Here is a 24,341-nt window from a genome sequence, read left to right as displayed (position 1 = left end):
GATTCGCATTCGTAAAGTTTGGAAAATTTCGTGCAAGTCCTATGTTAAAACGCAAAATCTGCGATTTCGGCTGACCTGTCAATCAAAATGGCCGCCATTTTGTAAGTAAGGCCAACTTTTTTTTTGGCAAGTTTGCTTTAAAATGTTCCTTAGGATGTCCCCTTTAAGAAAAAAGTTGTCCCGGAGGATCGGCGGGGGGGGTGCAATTACTCCTATTGTCATATGCCGGACTATTATTGGAAACAGATAACAAATCAAGAACACGATAACCTTATACAAAAAGAATCTTCTTTTTTGAGAAATTGATGGAGAAAGGGCTAAATTCAAGTTTCAAATATCTACTGGAGGCTCCAAAACGACTCATTCAAATTAGTTTGTAGAATGAATTTCGGCTTTCCAACTCCATTTGATGAAATGTTGTGGGAATTTCGAGTTTTAAAAATCTACTCAGAGGCTCCAGAACTGCTCAAAATGGTGTGAAACAAAATAGGGTATATCCAGAATTTTAGATTGATTTTTCTCACATTTTTGGCCTTTTGATTTTCAAAAATTCACCAAAAATCGAAAAAGACACTTTAGCACTTGAAATTTTGACAGGTGATAAATTTTTGCCTGATCTTTCGATCTACCTTTATACGGTTTAAAAATTTCGTGCAAGTCCTATGTTGGAAGGTTAGAACTCAAAATCTACGATTTCGGCTGACCTGGCAATCAAAATGGCCGCCATTTTGTAAGTAGGGCCACTTTTTTTTTTAGGAAAAGGGCTATCCCTAGAAAAAAGCTGTCCCGGAGGATCGACGGGGGGGGGGTGCAATAGATTCTTATGCGCCCCCCTCCCCTCCTACTATTATAGTTCGGTATTACGAATCATCTTCGAAGAAGCCTATGTGAGTTTCAAATTATTGATCAAATTGATGGGGAAAAAAACAACAATTTTCAATTCAGTTTTTTCATCATTTTATTCGATGCTTGGCCATTGCTTCTTCACCCCTGTACTTGTTCAAATTGACGATGAGATAGTTTTAAGAAGGAAATACGCAATCTTTTGTGCAATTTGTTAGTTTTCAAGGGTCTAGTTTTTAAACTTTACAGAAGGCAAAAAGATTTGAACTGTTCTTATTTTTTTTTTCAAGTGTATAACGTACTCGGGTTAGAAACCTAGCATTTTGGTTCCGAATCAGTGAATATGTATTAGGATCAACGTTCACAATATTAATTCAGATATACAAGATAACATAAAAATAAATACAATCTCTCATCTCGTACAGCTTGAAGTCAGTTCGACGAATATTTAGTTTTGTTTTCACTCTCGATTTAATGAAAACAATATTTATTATTTTCTAGTACATATGAGTACTAAGTAGGTAGGTAATTTCGCTCGAAAAATTTTAGGCAGGGTTTGTAGATGGTTTGTTTAGCGATCTATGTGTATACTCTGCTGTTACGTCGCCCTAAATATATATATAGGGTAATAATATAAAATGTGCGGTATGCTTTTAGTCATAAATTGTTTTTTATTTGGTCTACTAAAAGCTTAAATTCACAAGCCTTGTCTGCGAACCACATGTCGAGAAATGTTTTTAAAAGCATGCTGAGACGTGTCACGATATACTCGTATACGAGTATGTACGATAAAAATGATCTCTCTCAGTCCAGCGTGTATTTGAATACTCCTCTCGCGCGAGTATACGTAAGAAGGGTCTACAATTTGGAAATGGTGAAGAGAGGTACGAGTGCGACTTGACAGTAAACAGTTCAATATAAATTTTAAATACTCGTTCGTCTCTCTCCATCTCATCTCATCTGTGTAGTGTGTATGGTTTGTTGTATTGTCTGGAATAATTTATTAAAGATGTGAAAATGTGTATACAACTTCGATATGCTATACTTATGAGTGTTAAAACGCGATGATAACAGCCGCAATAACATCGTTATTAATTAATCTATTAAGTATATAGCATAATAAAAAATTGAAAAACTTGTTTTGTACTTAGTCGAACATGACTCGCTCAGATTGTTTACAAATTATTTTATTATTTACCCGTGTTGTCGATGTACTGTCGAACTTTTGTTTTCGTTGAGGACATTGGTTTTTTTCATGCTTCCTAATTTGGTAGAGAACCTTGGGTGTGCTCGTGAACGATTTTGTGTGTTGTTGTTTTTTTCTATCGAAGTGGATATGAGATGAAGAGAATAGGAAATGGGAAGATAGGAAAATTTGAGGGTATTGTACTAAATTTTAATAACAACGAGAATGGAATTATTAAGTATACAGGATGGCTATTGTGTCAATTTAGAAAAAAAATTGTCCAATCAAGTCGAGCATTCTGAATCTTTACTTCATAGCTCATGCATTAGGAAAAAATGCAATATGCTCTGCTGTCAGGAAATTTTATGCTCTGCCATTTTTTTTTGTTTTTTTTTTTTATCAGATAGAAATTTAAAAAATAAAAAAATTGAAATTTCACATCATTAAAAATCAATTCAACTCAAACTTTTCAAATTTTTCTCAAAAATTTGAGCTTTTTAAAAAAAAACAATCTCGTTCTTCTTCATTTTTTTGAAAACTTACAAGGGAGCCTCTTCAGATATCCATTTCCGCTTTGAACCCAAATTTCAGCTACCTAAATTGATTTTTAAAATCTGATGGAGGCTCCAGAACTGCTCAAAACGATTTGAAACAGTTTCCAATCGATTTGGCAGGTCGAAAATACGTAGGTAATATTTTTAGGAGGGGATAAGGGGGATGAAAAAAGACAAAACAGTCAAATTTGGAACTAATCAATGAACTAATCAAAAGTTTAACAAAATATCCAAAATTCAGCTTATTGAAACAATTTGGAGGGGAGAAAATAGGGGGTTTCATGTTTTTTCGATTTTGAAAAACCTCGTGTGACGCCCACCGCCATTCCAAATTGACCTAGGAGGCTGAAATTTGGCATGTAGGTATATCTGGAAAATGCCCTGGATGTGCTTTTTGGGGGGTTCGACTTTTCAGCCCCTCCCCAGCCTTTCTCAGCTGCAAGAGAATGATTTTTGTGCCTTTTTCTAACGATTTTTGATTTTATAAGTCATCGATGGAGCCTCCCGAAACTGATTTAAGAGGCTGAAATTTGGCATGAATATTTAGAGGATGGCCTAGATGTATTTTTTGGATATTACAACTTTTCAACACCTCCCTACGCCCTTTTCAATAACAAAACAGTGGATTTGGGAGCTTTTTTCAAAGATTTTTGATTTTAAGGCACCGCTGGAGCCTCCAGAAATTGCCTTGGGAGGCTGAAATTTGGCGTGTATGTTTGGAGGATGCCCTATGTGTACTTTTAGGAGATTGCGACTTTCTAACCCTTCCTTACCTCCTTTTCAACAGCAAAAAATTGGATTTTTGTGCATTTTTCCAACGATTTTTGATTTTAAGTTAACGCTGGAGCCTTTCCAAATTGACCTAGGAGGCTGAAATTTGGCATGTAGGTACATTTAGAAAATGTCCCAGATGCACCTTCTGGAGATTGCGACTTTCCAATCCCTCCCTGCCTCCTTTTTCAGCTCCAAAAAGTGGTTTTCGAGCCTTCTACTGACGATTTTTGAGGTCAACTCAACGCTGGAGCCTTTCCAAATTGATCCAGGAGGCTGAAATTTCAAATGTACATTTAAAAAATGTTCTAAATGCACATTCTGGAGATTGCGACTTTCCAACCCCTCCCTACTTCCTTTTCAGCATCAAAAAAGTGGATTTTGGAGCTTTTTTCAAAGATTTTTGATTTTAAGACAACGCTGGAGCCTCTAGAAATTGACTTGGGAGGCTGAAATTTGGCAATTATATTTTGAGGATGCCCTATGTGTACTTTTAGGAGATTGCGACTTTCTAACCCTTCCTTACCCCCTTTTCAACAGCAAAAATTTGATTTTTGTGCATTTTTCCAACGTTTTTAATTTTAAGTCAACGCTGGAGCCTTTCCAAATTGATCCAGGAGGCTAAAATTTCAAATGTACATTAAAAAAATGTTCTAGATGCACATTCTGGAGATTACGATTTTCCAACCCCTCCCTAACCCCCTTCTCTGCTTCAAAAAGACGGATTTTTGCGCTTTTTTTTTAGCAGTTTTTCATTTTGAGTCATCGTTGGAGCCTCATCAAATTCACTTAAAAGGCTTAAATTAGTCATGTACAGTTGTGGAAAATTCTAAATGTATATTTTGAGGGTTTTGACCCGATTTTCACTCAAGTTTGTACCGTTTTGAATGCTGCGATGCTTTTTTTTCATTTAAAATTATTACAAATCACATCTCAGTACATCGGTATACAGATACCTACGAATTTTCCTTCTATTTACGGTTACCATACATCGTTATCATTCGAACGTTTCCACGTGATCCCCCTCCCCCTTTTGATTTTCCCTACGCTATCAGTTGAACCACCGCGCTCTACTAGTGCTAAATAACGCGTTTATGTAGCGTGTACTGGTAGAAAATACACTCATTTCAAATTTTTTTTTGACATGATCTCAACTCTAATTACTCAATTTAAAATAGAATTTTTTTATTGTTATACTTATACAATTGTTTGAGTGATTTATTTATTTATTTTTTTTTGGAATTCGTGTTCGACTGAAACCGTGTGGTAGATATTTATTCTTATAAAAGTGATTTTACTTTTTTTTGGCTGCCAATCCGCTTCTTGTTTTGTGAACAATTTTTCAGTTTTTTTGTAATATATGTACAACTTGGTGAGTATAACAGTTTGATTTTTAACAATAGTTGAATTAATTATTATAGAATAAGTGTAAATTTTGAATCGTTTTATAGCAGTTGTTTCATTTTGGAGGATGATTCTTGCTCCACGTGGGCGTCGTTCAAATAATTCCCACGTTTTTTCGGTGTTTGGCGATTGAATTCGTTGTTGATGATGTTTCTGCTGCTATTGGGATTGATTCAGTTGCAATCAGACCTCATAATTCATCAAAAATATGAATTTTTCTTCACTTTCAAATTTTTGAAATGCAACACTCGGTCTACTGAAAATTTTCATTTTCAACTACTATCAAGCCATTTGGAAAAAAAACTGAGCAAAGAGTAAAATAGTTATTACTCCTTAGGACGAATGCCATTTTACACCCTTCTTTCCACACCCCACCCCTTGGGTAAATAATCTCGAGAAAAAGTTGTTTTTTGCAGCTGTAAAGAGGTAAGGACGGTTTGAAAAGTCTAAACCCCCAAAAAGCACAATTATCGGTCATCTTGAGGATGGCACATGCCAAATTTCAGCCTCCTAGGTCAATTTGAAGTGACTGCAGTCATGACACAAAATCAAAAACCATTAAAAAAGACGGGAAAATACACTTTTTGCAGCTGAAAAGGGGTGGGAGGGGATTGAAAAGTCGAAACCCACAAAAGACACATCTAGGTCACCCTCCTGGATGTACATGACAAATTTCAGCCTCCCTAGGTCAGTCTGGAGGGGTAGGGGCGAGACAAAAGATTTTCCAAGGTCAAAAAACCACGAAAAAATCGGTTTTATCCCCTCCAAATTGCTCTTGGAGACTGATTTTTGGATATATTATACAACTTTTGATTTCCTATCGATTGGCTTTTGGTTTGTCTGTTTTGGCCTTTTTTAACCCTCTCTATCCTCTGACAAAAATTTGAACATCCGCGAATAATGACCAAGAGTCATCCTCACTCAAACCCCTTAGTTCGTATGCCAAACCAAGCCTAAATACCGAATTTGAGCGAACTTTGTCAAAATCTCTACAGATTCACAACTTACAACTGGCTTAAGTCTAAGATGGTACATCTTAATAAATTGAAAGGATAAGTATTCACAGTTACAGAGCCCAACCAATGTGGTGATTAACTAAGATGGAGACGAAGGGGAAACGGGACGAGTCCCTATAGCCAGGGAAGCAACCAGGTTCATTCCGAGCATTATAGGTACCAAGGCCAGCACCTCACTAGAATGGGGCTGACCAAGCTCCTTGTACTTGAAGGCCTGCGAGGAATGAAAGATTCAAACAAACACATCAAGCTTCTTATACTTAATAAAACTTTGGAAATGAAACTGTTCCACTTCAACTCATCATCACGAGTGATTAGAATATTATTTTAGAGGAACAAATAGGGTATTTTTCAAGCTACTTACCTGTTCGAAAAAAAACTACTACAGAAAGATAAAAAAAGTGGTAATTCCTGCACAGATATTGTTTAATCAAGCATACGAGGCGGTATGTTGATAATACACACTTCGACTAAACTTTAGACTTGGAGATAGACGCCAAAAAAGGCCCATACGCGCAGATAAAACAAGCAGGGTTTTCTCACTACGAGTGAAATGTAATTAAAACGATGAATTTACACGTTTTTTCACGATAAATGTACTCCTATGTTTGTATTAATTCTAAATTCAATGGAAATTATTTAGTTATAGGTTTATATTTTTCGAGAAAATAAGTACATTAGAATTAGAGTAGATCGCGAAAAAAAATGTAGACCAAATTCAGTTGAGACCTTCATTCTGAGTTGTAAGTCACTCAGAAAAATTTTCAGCTCCGGAAATGATCATGGAGGGGGATATGGATCCTAAAAAGGAAGCATCCAATCCCAAAAGATATTAACTCGCATTTCCATCCTCATCAAAATCCAAGACCACTCCTTGAAATATTTGCCCAGTTTCAAAAACGACAGTAAAAAATATAAAATAAAAACTTACCTTCAGAATCAATTTTTCCCATCGTAACAATTGAAATCCGCTCCTGAAACAGAAAAAAAACAATTTTAAAAACTCAAATCGATCAGAATAATTTATTTAATGCAAAAAATATTTTTCATAATTTTAAAAAAATTATTATAAGTACAGAATGCAATGAATAATGCCTTCAAAATTATACCAAGGCAACATTTCATCACACAAGACATACATGTGGTTCTTGTAACTCCTCGTTTTCAACATTTACAATTTTCATGTATGTAAGTAGGTACAAATTTATCCAATAATGACTTGAATCAAGCATTAGACACTACACATGAACAGTGTGTACTTTTTTTTACCACTTTCTCCCTACCAGACTACTCGTATATCTTTTTGAGACTTTTACACGCCTATTGTGATTTGTAATGATACAGCTTTCTTTTTTTTTCTGCACCCAAACAAATTAGTAAACATTGAAATTCCATCGCATACAATAACAACTTTTCATTTTTTTTTCTTTACTGAAATTGAAGTCGCCTTTTGATTAATAGCTCCAAGTCAAGACCTATTTGAACTTTCATATTGCGTAAAACAATAATATCTAATTATTTTTGATTTGTTTACAATTTTTTATCTAATGTTTTTTCCAAATGCATACAATACAATGGAGCTTATCTTTATTTCTTCACGGTTTTAAAAATTAAATACATGAATTTGTAGGTAGGTACATACCTAAACTTATTATTTTGATTCGATGTATAATATACTTACTTAATGTATGTATTTACTATGTTGATATTATTTACCTACCTATTTCGATCTTTGATCCGTGGAGATTTTTTGGGAGGGAGTATGCTATCGATATTGTATTGTGTTGTGTTCCTTTTTACGGGTGATTTCCATATTTCACGTTTATTCATCACTATAGTACAAGATGCGATTTATTTTTAGAATATTTTAGATATTTAAATGCATTTAAATGAACTTTCGACAGATTACGTGAACTTATTTATACTCGTAGTGCCGAAAAGAGAACGCGTTATGTTGACATTGTATGTTCTTTCTTTACAGACTAGAATAATTACATTATTTTATTCGTCCGGATAAAAAAATGGGACATCAATTTTTTTGGAAAAGAATTAATTGAATAAGACGTAATACTACCAAGATTTTTTTTTTTTTTTTTTTTTTGTTTTGGGTGTTTATAATTACATGATTATTACACCCGTGACTAGAAGGGTTTAAATTTGGTTTATTAGGTTGGTGCTTTTAAGTAGGGTTATGAATTTTTGGATTTCAGAAGGGTTATCTGGAATGGTCATTGAATTTGGGTCTATTTGGAGAGATAGTCTTGTTTGCTGTAATTTAGGACAGGTGAATAGTAAATGTTGGGTGGATATAGGTTCATTTTCACAGAATTGACAGGGGGGTTTCGGAATTTTTTGATAGAGATGATTGTGTGTAATTTTAGAGTGACCTATTCTTAGACGGGTTATAATTATTTCTTCTCTTCTGTTTAGGTGATTAAGATTTTTCCAGGGGTAGATTGTTTTTTTGTGTTGAAAGAGTTTGTTTGATGTCTGTGATGACCAGAAATTTTGCCATTTAGAGTGAGTATTTTGTTTGAAGAAGGATTTTATATCGTCAGGGGTGAAAATGGTGAAGGGAGGGGGGATAGTGGCTGATTTTGCATAGGTGTCAACAATTTCATTTCCTTCAATGCCGACATGACTAGGAGTATACATAAGGTGGATGGTGTGGTTTGAATTTTGGAGATCTAGCAGAATTTTGTGAATATTTTGAACAATAGGGTGATCTGAAAAAATGTTTTGTATGGATATCAAGGAACTAAGAGAGTCACTTTGTATTAAAAAGTTTTTGTTTTCAAGTTGAGTGGTGGATATGTTCAAAAGACAATGGTAAATTGCAAGAAGTTCGGCAGTAAATATTGAAGAGACCTCATGAATTTTAAAATTGAAAATTTTTTCATTTATTGAAAAAGCATATCCTATATGTAGGTTAGAGATTTTGGAACCATCAGTAAAGCATAAATTGAATTCTGTGTAGTTTGATATGAGTTCAAGATAGTGGCTTTTGATTTCTAATGGGGAATGGTTTCTTTTAGGATAATTTCTCAGTTGAAAATCAATTTGTAAGGGTTTTAATAGCCAAGGAGGGTATGTTATGGGTTTTTGGATGAGATTTTTGAGATCAATTTCAAGGTTTTTTATTTCTGAGATGAACTTAGCAAGTGGGTTGTCATTTTGTTGGAAATGATGTAAGCTGAATATTGAGATAAGATTTTGGAGGGGATGTGATGGATTAGCTGAGGCTGATGTAATGAATTTATTTGTTACTAGTGATTTTCTGAAATCTGAGGGTAGTTCCGCAGCTTCACAGTAGATGCTATCTATGGGTGAGGAGTAAAGAGCTCCAATGCAAATTCGTAAAGAAGAATTTTGAACAGTTTTTAAGATATTGGCGGTTTTATTGGAAATTTTTGTAAAGCATGGACTGCCATAGTCAATTTTGCTGCGTATGAGAGATTTATATAGATGGATTAATAATTTACGGGAAGGGTTATATTTAGGATTTTTTATTATTTTTAATAAATTGATACGTTTCAAGAGTTCTGATTTTACGTTTAGAAAATGGGGGGTCCAAGTTAGTTTTTCATCAAACGTAAGTCCGAGAAATTTGGTAGAAGATTTGAACTCCAAGGAGCGACCTTTAAATTTTAGAGTGGGTTTTGGGTTGATTTGATTTTTTCTAGAAAAAAGTACACAATGTGTTTTGGATTCTGAAAAACTTAACCCGTTTGTTTCAGCCCATTTTTCAATTTGGTTTAGGGTTTCCTGAATTTTTTCTACAATAAGGTTGAGGTTTTTAGATCTAAGAGAGATGTTTAAGTCATCTGCAAAAATTCTCAAAGAGAGTGGTTTAGTTATAACATCACAAATGTCATCAATTTGTATCAGAAACAAGATTGTACTAAGAACAGAACCTTGAGGAACTCCATTTTCAATTTCAAAGGATTTTGAGTAAGTGTTATCTAGGCGAACTCTGAAAGAACGATTTGTTAGAAAGTTTTGAATAAAGTATGCCAAGTGTCCACGAATTCCAAAGGAGTGTAATTTTCTGAGAATTTTATAACGCCAAGCTTTATCAAATGCTTTTTCAAGGTCAAAGAACACTGAAAGTACATATTCTTTATTTTCAAAAGCAGTGTTAATTTCATTTTGTAGGCTAAAAAGATGGTCCAGTGTAGATCTTTTTTTTCTAAATCCACTTTGAAAGGAACTGAGAGAGTTTGTGCTATCTATGAACCAATTTAGTCTTTTGATAACCATTTTTTCTAAGATTTTGCAAGGGACCGATGTTAAGGAAATGGGTCTATAACTAGAAGGAAGATGAGGATTTTTACCTGGTTTTAGGATGGGAATGATAATAGCACTTTTCCATGTTTGAGGAAATAAATTTGTAGTCCAAATTTTGTTATATAAGTTCAACAGGTCATTTTTTCCATTTTCATCCAAATATTTCAACATGTGAGGGTGGATGTCATCAGGCCCTGGAGATGAGTCTTTTATGTTGTGATTTAAGCAGTATAGTAATTCTTGCATAGAAAAAGGGGTGTTATAGGACTCTAGGTTTTCAGATGAGAAATCAAGTGTTTCATTTTCAGCTTGTGCCTTGATCATTTGGAAAGTAGGACTATAAGAGCTTGTAGAGGAAACCTTTGCAAAAGATTGGGCCAGGACATTGGCCACTTCTTGAGGAGAGGTAATTGTTAAATTTTCATCAGTTAGGTGGGAAATTTCAGTTGGTATGTAACATCCTTTTAAAATTCGAATTTTTTTCCACATTTCTTTCACTGATGTGCTTTGAGTGATTTTCAACATGAACTTATTCCAGCTCTCTCTTTGTTTAGATAGATTGATCCTACGTGCAATAGCACGTTTTTTTTTGAAATCAATGAGGTTTTCCATGGTGCTATTTTTCTTGAATTTTTTTAAGGACCTTTTGCGTTCAAGAATTGCATTTTTTAATTCCTGGCACCACCAGGGTACAGATTTTTTTGAAATTTTGGAGGAAGATTTTGGAATGCTTTGTATAGCTGCTTGAATAATAGAATTTGTAAATTTTTCGACTATAGAGTCCAGGTCCTCAACTGAAAAATCAATAGGGAGAATTTTTTTATTGAAGTTGGACCAATTTGCTTTATCAAGAATCCATTTGGGGCATTTTTCTCTATTTGGTTTTATAATTTGATCAGAAAAAGTTATATTAATTGGGAAGTGATCACTATAGTGTAAATCATCTTGAGGATTCCAAGAGAGGAGATGAGAGATGTTTGGAGAGCAAAAAGTCAAGTCAATATTTGAAAAAGAACCAGTAGAAATATTGAAATGGGTTGGCTTTGAAGAATTTAAGAGTATGGTATCATTTTTTAGGAGAAATTTATCAATTATGTTGCCACGATTATTAGTTGAGATGGAACCCCAAGTTTTAGAATGGGCATTAAAATCTCCCAGAACAATGTAAGGGTTTGGTAGTTGAGAGAAAATGTCTTCAAGTTCTTGTGTAGAAATAATTTGGTGGGGAGGAACGTAAATATTACAGATTGTGAGATTGGTACAGGCAGAATTTGGTGAGTTTATCAATACTGCATTTGCTTGTATATTTCCAGTAGTGATATTCAGATGAGAGGCTGTTTTTGAGTCTTTAACAAAAATAGCTCTGCCTCCACAAGCTTTTTCTCCACCATTAAAATCAAAACGAAAAGATGAATAATTTTTAAGCTTGAAAGAATGATGGGAACGAAAATGTGTTTCCTGTAGAGCAATAATTTCAGGATTTAGATGATAAATCATAGTTTTCAACTCGCCAGAGTGGCTATAAACACCATTAATGTTCCACTGTATCAAAAATGTCATTTTTTTTTTTTCAAAATTTAACTTATTTGGTTTTTTTTTGTTGTTTTTATTAATTTTTATGTTTTTTTTTTTTTTTTTTAAATTTTTGCTACGAAAAAATAATTTTAATTTTGTACCTCAATGACTAATTTCCCTAGGTGTGAATACAACTTAAAATTAAAACTAAAATTAACATACATTGCTCCAAGTACCTATATAATAAGATCAATCAGGTAGTTATTTGAGGAAAAATAACTAAAATACTTTAATAATTGATGAAAAAAGAAAAAAAAAAGAAAGTTGTCTGAAGTATCTGGTGAGTTTTTGATGTTTTAAATTCAAGTTTAAGAGTTCTCATCTGAAAGTTGTTGATCTTGCTCTGTAGTAGGTGGTTCATTAGAGGTGAGGTTTTTGAGCTTATTTTGAAGCTTTGTAAAACGTGTTTTCATGGATCTGTGAGATAGATAACTGTAGTTGTCTTGTAGAATTTTAATAACTCCTTTGAAATCTGCAGTAAATTGAAGTACACTTTGGCAGGGATCTTTTTGGCCTTTTACCATGTCCATAAGTAGACCAAAATTGCTGAAAGAAATGGGATAATCTGCACTGTTTTCCTTGAAGTTGTCTTCTATTGGAGCAAGAAGTTGTTTGATGGAAATTGGCTCTAGATGTTCAGTTTCAGGCTCAAATCTTATGCGTTTTTTGTCCTGTTTATCTTTTTCTTCAGTGGTGATATTAGGTAGGTTAAGTACCTCTTCAGATAATTGTGTACTTGTAGATAAGGGTCTTTTAGCTGCATTTTGGATAGGGTCAAGGTCCATATGTTCTACTTGATTATCATGGATCTGTGTGGTAGTCAGGCCTGCGTTTTCAATGTTTTGTTCTGTTATTTTTACATCACTGGAACTGGAGTCAAGTTCTGGATTTATTTTGGTGCTTTCTGCTATCTTATTGTCATCTTTTTTAGCAAAATCACAGGTTGCTGTAGTATGTCCGAGTTGGTGACATATAAAACATTTAACTTGAGCATTATTGTAAAAAACACGATATTCCTCTTCATCATAAGTAATCATCTCCGAAGGTGGTAATTTAGATTCAGATTCAATAGGAATAAATACAGATCTTCTTTCAGAAAGAACATTTTTCAGTTCTTCTTCTTGAGAAATGTGTAGGAATCTCATCTGGGATGTAGGTATAACATCATGGGTTGCCATTTGTTTAATGATGATATCATGAGGCACATGAGGAGGTACATTTGAGATTATTATTTTTTTGTCTGTTTGCTCTTTCTTATACCAACGTGCTTGAATCATTTTCCTATCTATTTCAATGGTACCTCCGGATTTTAAGAAGTTTTCAGCTATCTCTCTTGATTTTAAATACATTCTAATTCTCTCACCTGAGATTTTTGCGCAGTGTAGGACATTTTCTCCAATTACATTTATCATCTTCTTTGCATAGTATGCTATAGGTACATTATCAATAGCCGGAAAGATGATTGCTTGGTTGGCAGAGGGGAAGGTATCAGTCTTTCTTGTTATAGATGAGTAGGTTGTGCCTGGTCTGTAGTCAGTACCAGTAGAGGGGTTACTTGTCATTGTGTGGTGTGTAGCCGGCTCAGCCAAGCTGAGACCGGAGATAACAATTTGCAACAGTCACTATCAGTGTGAAAATAAAACGTTATCTACTAATGATAAAATAAAAAGATTATATGATCAATGTTTCTCTAAAAATGTAGCACTGAGCACAGAAACGAGCGAAAAACACGACTGTCTCGGAACACGTTCAACACAAGAATCACTACCAAGATTTGATATTCAAAAATCGCAAAAAATCGCGACCTTATTTCACGATTTTTTTTAGTAACTTCCCCCTCTCAATCCCCAATTTCTTTAACAAAAAAAAAGAAAAAAAACGTTGATAATTTTTGGAAAAAATCTCAACTTTTTGATCCTTGGTAAAAATTGCAACCTTTTTCTCAACTTTCACGACTATTTTCAAAATCGTGACTTTCGCGACGTCTCACCAGTAAAATTTTCGGTCATCCATCCAGAAATCCCCCTCCCCCCAAAAAAAACTCTTTAGGCAATTTTGCCAAAAATACATTTTTTTTGAAACAACTTTGATTACATGACAATGCAGTTTTGGAAAAAATAGACAAAAAATTTTGTACAACTATGTTTTGGTGAAACAGCAAAACATTTCCAAGCAATTATTCTGTCAGAAACTAGGAATTCGTGACGAAAACAGGAGGCTTCTGCCAATTTTAGGCAATTAGGTATGGAAATTTTTGGCTATTTTTACAAAAAACAGCACCTGCTTAAAAATTATTGCTGCCAATTTACATTTAGACAAAAATTATGTTTTTCAGACACTTGATGAAAATTTTAGTCAATTTTTGGCAAAAATCAAGGCTTGCCAATTTTGAAAAAAAGGACTTTTTTTGGCAATTTTGATAGAAACATTCGTCGCCTTTACAACAATTTTGTCAAGAAAGAAACTTTCTGACAGGTTTGAAAAAGAAATGTATACAGACAAAAACAGGCTTATACTGCAAATTGTTGACTGAAATTAGAATTATTTTAACAAAAATTGAGATTTAGGACAATTTTGTCAAAAAATGAGAATTTCAGGCTTTTCAAAAAAAAAACCGGACCATTTAAACAATTCTGAAAAAAAGCACGACTTTCTTGGAGAATTTTGGCAGAAAAGCAGGACTATTTCACAAATTTTGATAGAAGTTAGAATTGGTATCTAAACAAAAATTGACGGTTTATGATAACTTTAACAAAACAATGATGCCTAAATTTGCACTCGAACAGCTGGCCAAAGAACATTACAGAAAGGGAGGCTCTGAGCAAAGGCTATAAGAAAGAGAACCCTTGGGATTACAGACTGTATTTGGATTTGTGTTTGTTTGAATCTTTCATTCCTTAGGCCTCCCTAATTCAATTACAAGCAAAGACTATAAGAAAAAGAAACCTTAAGATTATGGGCTGTATTTGCATTTGTGCTTGTTTGAATCTTTCATTCCTCAGACTTCCCCAATTCAACTATGAGCAAAGACCATAAGAAAAAAAGAACCCTTGGGATTACAGACTGTATTTGGATTTGTGTTTGCTTGAATTTTACATTTCCCAGGCTTCTCTAATTCAACTATGCGCAAAGACCATAAGAAAGAGAACCCTTAGGAATATGGGCTGTATTTGAATTTGTATTAAGTAGTTTGAATCTTTCATTCCTCAAATCTCCCTAATTCAACTACGAGCAAAGGCTGCAAGAGAAAAACCCTTGGGATTACAGACTGTATTTTGGATTTGTGTTTGTTTAAATCTTTCATTCCTCAGACCTCCCTAATTCAACTATGAGCAAAGGCCATAAGAGAAAAAAACCTTGGGATTATAGACTGTATTTGGATTTGTGTTAGTTTGAATCTTTCATTCCTCAAACCTCCCTAATTCAACTACGAGCAGGACCGGACCCAAGAACATGTGGCCCACTAAGATATCCCATTTTATAGCGCCTCCAATTTTGGGCTCCTCATTTAATCAGCCAAATTTTTTTCTCCCATTTTTTAAAGTGCAGGACACTGAGCATAAAAATGCATTCAGGAATTTTTTAAACGGCCCAGTTTTTACTGCATTGGCCTAAATACGTCACAGCTCACTAAGATTTTCTCAGTAACTCGGTGGGTGGGTCCAGGTGCAACTATGAGCAAATACCATAAGAAAGAGAACCCTTGGAATTACAGACTGTATTGTATTTGGATTTCTGTTTGTTTGAATATTTCATTCCTCAGGCCTCCTTAATTCAACTACACACTTGAACTAAAGAAGAGGAGTCCAGTTCAACTGTATATTCTTTGTGCCAAGGGCAATGGAATACCTACTCTCTAAGACTCTTTACTAGCTACAAGAAAAGGATATTGATATCAACTATTCAATGGCTAGAAGAGATCTGACTTGGTTTATATACCACCTACTGTGGAAAAGTGGGTGCACCTACTTCTATTATCAGCTGATGAGGAAGCTTAGGATTTCTTTTTAATGGTCTTTGCTCAGAGTCTTGGTGAGCAGTTTGAGTATAAATATGCATGTATAATAATTGAATACCTATGTAGGTATAATCAGATGATCATATCTGGACTGCTATTCCAATCGGAAATCACACAAATATTTGATGCAAACCATTAAATCGAGTTTTCAAAGAATTCAATGGTACCCTCAGCATGTGGTTGCCCAACCCTGTGCATAATCACGTGTGGAAGATGATAACTTTCAAATCTGATTATATGCAGGGTAAGGTAAGAGATGAGTTTGCGCAATGCGCAGATGCATTCTTTACAAGCTCCATTTGGGAGGTTTGCATGAAAATGTCCCATTGGAATAGCGGTCCAGATAAGGAGAATAAAAGGTTGATGCTTATAGGTAGGTATAAATTTTAGGTAGGATTAATCAGCTGTCTGCTTGTATTACATATAAACAGGTTAATAAACCAGCTGACTGGTTGGTTGGGTTTTATCACCATTTGTTTTGATATTTAGCTATAGTAAACTGGTTTGAAACATAAGTTGTGGAGTGTGGAAAATTTAACCATTTTTGTTGATAAGATTTTGAAAATGGCTAATTACCTTGCAACCAGGTAACTTTTTATGGCTTGATGCGAATTTAATTAACCGGTTTCAAACTCTGATCAGCAAAAATAGTTCAATTTTTCACACTCTACAACTTATGTTTCAAACTTTTTTCTCCATCCCCAATTTTTAGGTAATTGTCAAAAACGTGGTTGCTTAATGCGAACCAATGAACCGGTTTCAGGAAGAGTGATTACAAAGAATTGTGTTGTTTTTCACACTCTACAACTTTTGTTTCAAGCTTTATTCTCAATCTCCAATTTTTAAGTAATTTTTGATAACAGGTTGCAAATTAATGAACCGGTTTCAAAATCCAATCAGCGAAAATGGTTCAATTTTTCACACTCTACAACTTTTGTTTCTAGCTTTTTTCTCTATCTACAACTTTTGTGTGATAGTCAAAAACTGGTTGCTAAATGCGAACCAATGAACCGGTTTCAAAATGTGATTAGACAGAATTGTGTGTAGGTAGTTTTTCACGTTCTACAACTTTTGTTTCAAGCTTTTTTCTCTATCTACAATTTCTGGGTATTTTTTGTTGAATGGTTGCAAATTAGTGAACCAGTTGCAAATTAATAAACCGGTTGCGAATTAATGAACCGGTTTCAAATTAATGAACCGGTTTCAAAAAATTAATTCATCACGTTTTAGTCGTCTTAGTGTATAGAATACCTACATTCCACCAATAAAAACCAGTTTGAATTTTTTGACCAAACCGGGTTTTCAATTTGTGGTCACCCTGTGAATCTGTGCATGGGCCTGAAATTTTCAAGGTCGCTGTTGAAAGCCCTTATTTTTCACTGCTCAACGCCGCTTCATTCATCTCTCTAGCTCTTTCCACTTGGAAATAAAAGCCACTGGGCACTACTTTTGTATCATACTGTAGATTCTTTGAACTTTTATATCTCAGCTTCCTGTAAACATTTTTCAACATTTTAAAATCCCATTTTTGCAAGAAATTATATTTTTCATAGAATGACCTTGAAACTTAATTTCCAAAATAATTTTTTCAATATTTCTTTATTTTTGACCAAACAATTTTTTCATTTGAAAATTTTGTCACTCCTATGTTTGTAATTGTCACAACTTGTGCAGCAAGTCATTTTTTATTTTTTCTCAAAATTTTGAATTTTGGCTTCAAAATTTTTGAAGTAATAATATATTATTTGAAATTTTCTGATTTTTTGGTTGTAATTACCTAGAGAAACTTCTCGGGAAACTTTCGTATCCCTACACCAAAAATTTATTTTGGAAATCCTGTCCAATCTGAGTATTTCCTCAAATTCCAAAATAAAATTTTGAGTAAAACTCAATTTAAAAAAAAAAATCTGCTCATTGAAGGTAGGTATACTTCTTGCCATATAACGAAATTTATCAATTTTCATCAGTCATATTCTTCTCGGGTCTCAAAGGGTTAAATTCTCACACTTGTATTGAAATACCTCTCTTCTCAAAACCCACCTCCTCCACTCCACCGTACATTCTCAATGCAAACCCCTCACCCAACCTCTTCCTCCACCTACCCATTCTTATATTCATCGAAACAAAGTTACCAGCAGCATTTTTCGAGGGAAAAAAATACATATGTAATGTACATAACCATAACCCTTCAGTCTTCACGTGATATTCTCAACTCAAACAGTAAGCTTATGACGGTTCGTCGTCTATTTCACGTTGCGCATGAACCAACGACTTTGTTTTGTCTTCGAAACTCGAAGCATACTATAGAAGCCGGCTTTTAATTAATTTATTTTTGGCCCGGATGGCGACATGACTTAGCGAAAAACATGCGGCAATCGTAATGGCAATCTGACGTGAATCACGAGTACGAGTACACGAGTATACGAGGCTACAGAGCGTCAAAACAGCAGCCGAACCGGCGAAAAAAAAAACACCAAGTACACAGCAGCACTTACGAGTATGACTGCTGAAACTGTGAAATGTGTTTACTTATTATAAAATTACTCGTATGGTATACTTTTATATGTACTTACAACTTTGGTAAACAAGTCTCACATTCTCAAAGTCGCACCCCCGAGCTCTTCCTTTTATAAAAATCTACATGTGCCATAACCTTGCGAAAAATTTCCCTCAATTTATGATAGGATTGAGACGAGGTAAAAAAACATCTTGGAGGGTGACAGGGTGCTCCCTAAAGTGGAAATTTTTACTCCGAACCAGAGAAAAAAATGCTTCGAATCGCAACTACTATACGATAAAAAGTTAAAAACCACCGCTGACTTTATTTTTATCTCGAAAAGAAAAAAATTAACCAATAAAACGAGAATAATGAGAGAAGTGGGGATAAGTAGTAGTCAAGGCCAAACGTGCTTCTAGTAGTTCATGTCTGTCTCCCTCTTTCACTCTCACTCCATCTCTTTCTAATGCAGTGTAACCTCGCACAAGTCGGTATCTTGCATCGATTGGAATTTTCAATTTCATTTTTATAACGAAAAAATTTCGTAATTTGGATCAACCTCACCTCCCATTTGGACCCCTTGTCCCTCTCTATAATTATCTCATTCATGGAGGAAAAAATTGCGAAAAAAATAACCCATCCTTATAAAGTAAGATCCAGATTCTCCCATTGATAGAAAAATTACCGAGCTCGTCGTCATAAAGAAAGCTCTCTATACCACGAGACCACGCAGCAGTCAGAAAGTTAATGGAAATGTTTAAAAGTTACCTCCGATGGTAACACTGTCACATCGTCGTGTGGTCGCGCCGTTTTCTAATATCTTATCTACGCACACTGGCGTTCTCTTTCTTTCGCGTATTTTTTACCCAAATACAATAATGTCGTTCAAAGTTGGCTCTTATTTTGTACTTTTGTATCCGAAAGCTTTTTTTTCGCTCTAAGTACTTTTCGTTTCGCAATTTTTTAAGTCGGTTCGAATTCGTTAATCGTGTACTCGATTCTCGGACCGTACAGTGTATACGAGTTGAACGTATTTCAACGGTGAAATTTGCACAAGCACTGCAGTTACGAATACTGTAAAATCGCCCGGCTACAAAATCAATAAAGCTTGTGTTAACATTCACCTTCAAACAAAAAATTACCGACGATTATGTGATACATGGTTTTTTTTTCAACTATAGTCGTAAATACACGATGGAAAATTAGTGAGTATTTTGCTCGTATTTTTTAACCACTAACCGGCTACGTATTGTTGTAAAATTTCAAATAGTTTAATATCGCTATATTATATCGAATAAGTTATACCGCGCGACGCCTGCTTATAGAGTGCTTATGTGTATAAGCCGACTCGCGAAAGCTCACTCTTCTGCACAAAGAAGCTTTCGCAGCGAATCAATTTTTTTTTACGAGTTTTGGTGGTTTTATAAATTATTTTATTCGGTTCTTAGCCTATGTCTAGATCTACGTTCTCGATGGTGAAATGGAAGAAATTATGGAATTTATGTCATGCATTATGGGTTAGTGTTAGTGACCCAAATTAGCATCTATGTACGTATAAGAGAGCGTCGTCGTCGTCGTCGTCGTCGTCGTGTATTATCCATACATCACGTATCACGTTTGCAATGCCGCTGTATGTATGAGCTCCATTGACCGGTAGAAAGAATTTTTTTCTGATTTAATATTTATCTAAGTGATAAAATATGGATGGAAAAATTCAACCTGGGGAGAATATGAGAAAAATTTGTCTTTAAATTTTCAAAGCACGTAAATCATATTGACAGACTCAATGGTCAGAGGTGGTTCGAAATCATGCTATTGAAGAGGGGCAGGGAGGAGGAGGAGGGGGGGGGTATCACGTCATTTTACCGAAAAAAATTAGTAATTTTGCCGACAATACTTGATCAAAATTTTAACGTATCGAGCACTCTGGTCAGAGCAATCATCGAGAGCCAATGCAGGCCCAAGGCTATTACAATTTGGCCACATTTCTAGTGAGGAAAGGAAACTATAACTACGGATGTTTTTGAGAGAAGGAGGGGGAGGGGAGGGGGGTTGACTGAAAATTTGACGACTGATATTTGGGGGGGGGGGGGGAATAGCAATGTTGTCGATTGATATTATTTTCATTTACTATGACTTACAAAAATATTCATTTTCTGTTTTGGATTTTTGGGGGCCCAAAAATGTGATGTTTTTATGTAAGTATTTTAAAACAAGAGAAAAATTGGCTCAAGCGAAGCAGGAGGGCGAAATTTTTTGAAAATTTGATTTCGAGAGGCCTGAAAACGATGTGTTTTTTTTTAGGAAGATGATTTTGATGAACAAAAGGAAAAGGGTCGAGCGAAACGAGGGCGAAAAATTTTGAAAATTTGTGTTTTGAGAGGAACTAAAAATGATGTTTTTTATGCGAGGAGTTTTTTTGGGGTTTTACATAAAATTTTAGAGTTTGAAAGTCATTTTTTTTAGGATGTTAATTTTGAAAAAGAAAAGAGATAAACAGGTCAAAGTGAGTGCGAAACTTCTCGAGAAATTGTATTTTGAGAGGCATGAAAATGATACTTTTATATGTACCAAAAATTTACTTTTTCTCTTTGAATCTTTGAAAATCGAATGGTATTGTTTATAGAAATTTTTATTTTGAAAAAAAAGAAAGAAAACAAGCCTATAAGTGAAGCGAGAACAAAAGCTTTCGAAAATCTGTGTTTTGAAAAGTAAAAGAACAGGGTTTTCTTTCATCACGGGACCTTTTTTGAACGAGTCTTCCAGAAAGCACGAGCCTGGAGCAAACTGTCCCTTTGCCCTCCTCCCCCCCTTCAACAACCCTGTTTCAATTATCACAGGTAAAAAACCGAGATTTCAACTATTTCAGTCCAAAGGCAAGGATTTTTGGCAATTTTCGGTAACAAAGCGAGGCTTTTGGGTAGGTATTTTTTGAAAAAAGTGAGACACTTGGAATTTATTGCAAGCAGGCGACCATTTTTAGCAATTTTTGGCAAGAAATTTCACTTTTGACAATTTTGACGAAAGCCAACCTTGTTTGCCATTTTTTGTAGGAAGGTAGACTTCGTCAATTTTAATGTGGAAATGCTATAAAGACATCAAGAGCAGATTAAATTGACCTAAAAATTGGAAAATTTTCCACTTATTATTGAAACTATTTGACCATAATTTATTGCTAGCTCCATCATATGTATTAAAAAAAAAAAAAAAAAAAAAAAAATGGGAAAAAAGTCAACGAATAATTCCCAAAATTTTCAAAACATTGAGCTCTGAATAAGGATTGGAGAGGGGGGGGGCTTTAACACTGACCTGGAATTTTAAACCTTTTCTCAAGTTGAACATGACCATCTGACATCTACTCATGACTTTTTGCAAAGACTCGTCAAACAATTGAAAAAAAAAATTGAAAGACAACCCATTTTACTGAACACTTAAATTGAATTTTGAAAATGGTCAAATGAATGAATTAATTCTGTTCTGTCAACTGTTCGTCTGAGATTGAAATGAAAATAAAAAGTCAAGTATTTATGCTCAAAGATGTATGAAAAAGTTTTTAAAAAAAATTACGAAACCTTTTTTTACTTCTCTCAAAAATATAAAAGTGAGCTAACTTTTAACTGAATTTTAAGAAAATTAAAAAAAATATCATTACGTAACTGAAAAAAATCTCGTTTTTGCCAAAATTACAAAAAAGAGTCGTCTTTTTCAAAAATTGCAAAAAGTTATTTCTTTGCTAAAATTTCCAAAAAAAAAATGTCCTCTTTTTGCCAAAATTTCCAGAAAATTCTGCATTTTTCAAAGATTTGCTAAAAAATCACGTTTTTTGCCAAAATTGTAAAAAACGCCTAGTTTTGTCCAAAGTGAAAAAAAGTTGCGGAAAACCTTTCATTTTTCCAAAGTTTACAAAAAAGTATTACCTGCTTCTTTGTTAAATTTTCAACAAAAAAAAGTCCCGCTATGCTCAAAATTGCAAAAAGTCCTGTTTCTGAGCAAATTACAAAAATGCTTTTTCTTTCGCCAGAATTGAAAAAATGTGATTTTAAAAAATACTTCTGCAATCAAATTTTAAAATTTTTCATTTTTATTCTCTTCTTGGATATTTAAAAATTTTTTTCATTGTTTTTTTGTTTTTTGAAAATGGCAAAATTTTGAACCAAAAAATTTTGTTTTCAATGAATTTTGTCTTCGTTACTCCCCCTCCCTCCCCCCGGAGCTTCCAACGGATTCTGGATATGTTCTTTCCTAAAAAAAATAATCATTTAAAAAAGTTCTTGTGAAATTTTTTACCTACATGCAGACTCAAAATTAATCCTTTCAGTAAGTCAGTGACCCCCGGAATTTCTCGTATCATTTCCAGTTTAAATTTGTACATTTATTCCAACTCTAAACCACTGTCTAATCAAAATGAGCGGAAAATTCAAAAATCCACTGGAGATTACTTAACATCTTGAAATGTCATCAATCTCTTTAAATCTTAATTTCATTATTTGTTATTTTGAAAAATAGCTCCATGTGTTTCATAAATTCATAATTTCAACTTTTGGCTAAAATTTGAGAATTCCAGATCAAATTGACAAATTTATGACCTAATTAAATATACGAGTACGTTTGAGGTTTAACGTATTTTTATGAAAATGCATTATCGACGAGAGAAAAAAAATCAAATTTTATCTTGAAGATAACAAAAATTGCGTTTCTACATTTTTTTTTCACAAGTGATAATAATAAAATATCGAAATAAAAATTACACCAATTCGGACGTTACGAATAAAAACTGTAATAAAGATAACGTATATCTACGAGTATCTACCCCTCGATTGCAATAACTGTAACCTTTTCTCCAATATCGTCATTAAATGCATTCGAATAGACGAACAAAATAGGTACCTATAAATCATTTTTCCTTCGGGTTTTTCAAAAGTATTTTTAGCTCAAAAAAACAAAACAAAATTCTAAAAATACTCGATTAAAAATGTTTGAAATGCGGATCAATTAATAATAGACTCGTTATTTGATAATTATTGGGTCTCAAATAGTTCCGCCAATATAATTTATGATTTGTGATGATACCTACTTATAAATTCTTGTTTACCATATTGGAAAAGTGTGCTGATAACGAAATGGACGAATGGCGATATCTTTATAGCTGTTGGCTGAATCTTATTTATTTTACTATTTTTCATAACATTTTATCAGTTGAAAAGACGTTGACAAAACGCAAATTTATTTTCAATTTCCAAATTTTTTTTTTTTTAAATAAAAATCTCCTCACTTTATTTTTGACCAAAAATTTTTTTGATTTGAAAATCATGTCACTCGCACATTTTTGCGCAGAAAATCATTCGTATTCGTCTCTGGTCTTCAAAGGGTTAATAAAGTTGTAAATAAGCGTCGCAGCCGAACGCTGCGATTTTAGAGCCGAATTTTCCTCTTGTGAACGTTGATAAGATATAATTCATCGAATTCGAGAAAACTTCCGAGGAAAAGTTCTAATACATCCACAAACCAAATCATCAAACTGCTGTAGTCGAGAAAATAATCGAAAGTCGACTCCAACTTTCAATAATTTCTCGATCATGCCTCTCGTCTCGGTCAAACGGCGAATAACAGTATACAATGTTTAACACTGGTGCTAAAAATGCCACTTACGAATTCAATTCAGGTTCTACAAGGTGGTAATTAGTTGTATAAGAGAGACCGAAAAATACACAGTAGGTATTTATAATTAATATACGACAAGTATATAAGTACGAATATTACGAAAAAAAAATATATATTATATGAATAAATATCTACAATAACGCTCAGAGGTGTTCGAATATAATATCTATATACCGAACAGGTTAATTAGTACACTGGAAATAGGTGTAGGTTTATTAATAATATAAGTAGCTGCGAGAAAGATCCCTACGGAGGTATTTTTTTTTTACTCGTACGTGTGTGCATGCTCGACGACCTCGAACTTGTTTGTAAAAATATATAAATCTACCAACGTACCCCCAATATGCCCATAGCATAGAGCCAAAATCTAGGACACAGGGCATTAAACTCGACCACAACATGTGCTTCATCGCTACGAGAGCTGCCTCGTCACACAATTATAAGGGTGCAAGGCGCAAGGCGCTTAGCTTCATCCTACGCGTGTCCTTATGTATCTCATATACCGACTTGTAAATATATTCACGATACC

General features: G+C 34.1%; 1 protein-coding gene across 2 annotated transcripts in view; it reads left to right on the top strand.

Annotated features, from left to right (window-relative positions):
* The first annotated feature begins 4,618 nt into the window (after positions 1-4,618).
* LOC135845765 (thiamine transporter 1-like) overlaps positions 4,619-24,341 on the top strand; it is a 75,417-nt gene continuing 55,694 nt past the window's right edge. The window contains exon 1 of one of the 2 annotated variants that reach the window (XM_065364586.1): positions 4,619-4,726. The gene's annotated coding sequence lies outside the window, so the exon portion shown is untranslated. Of the gene's footprint in view, positions 4,727-18,997; positions 19,357-24,341 lie in introns of those variants that run through there. The other variant, XM_065364585.1, reaches the window with a different exon arrangement.

Source organism: Planococcus citri, chromosome 4, assembly GCF_950023065.1.
Source record: "Planococcus citri chromosome 4, ihPlaCitr1.1, whole genome shotgun sequence".
Lineage (NCBI taxonomy): Eukaryota > Metazoa > Arthropoda > Insecta > Hemiptera > Pseudococcidae > Planococcus > Planococcus citri.
Note: the sequence above shows the minus strand (reverse complement) of the source record. Positions and strands in the feature narration are given on the sequence as shown.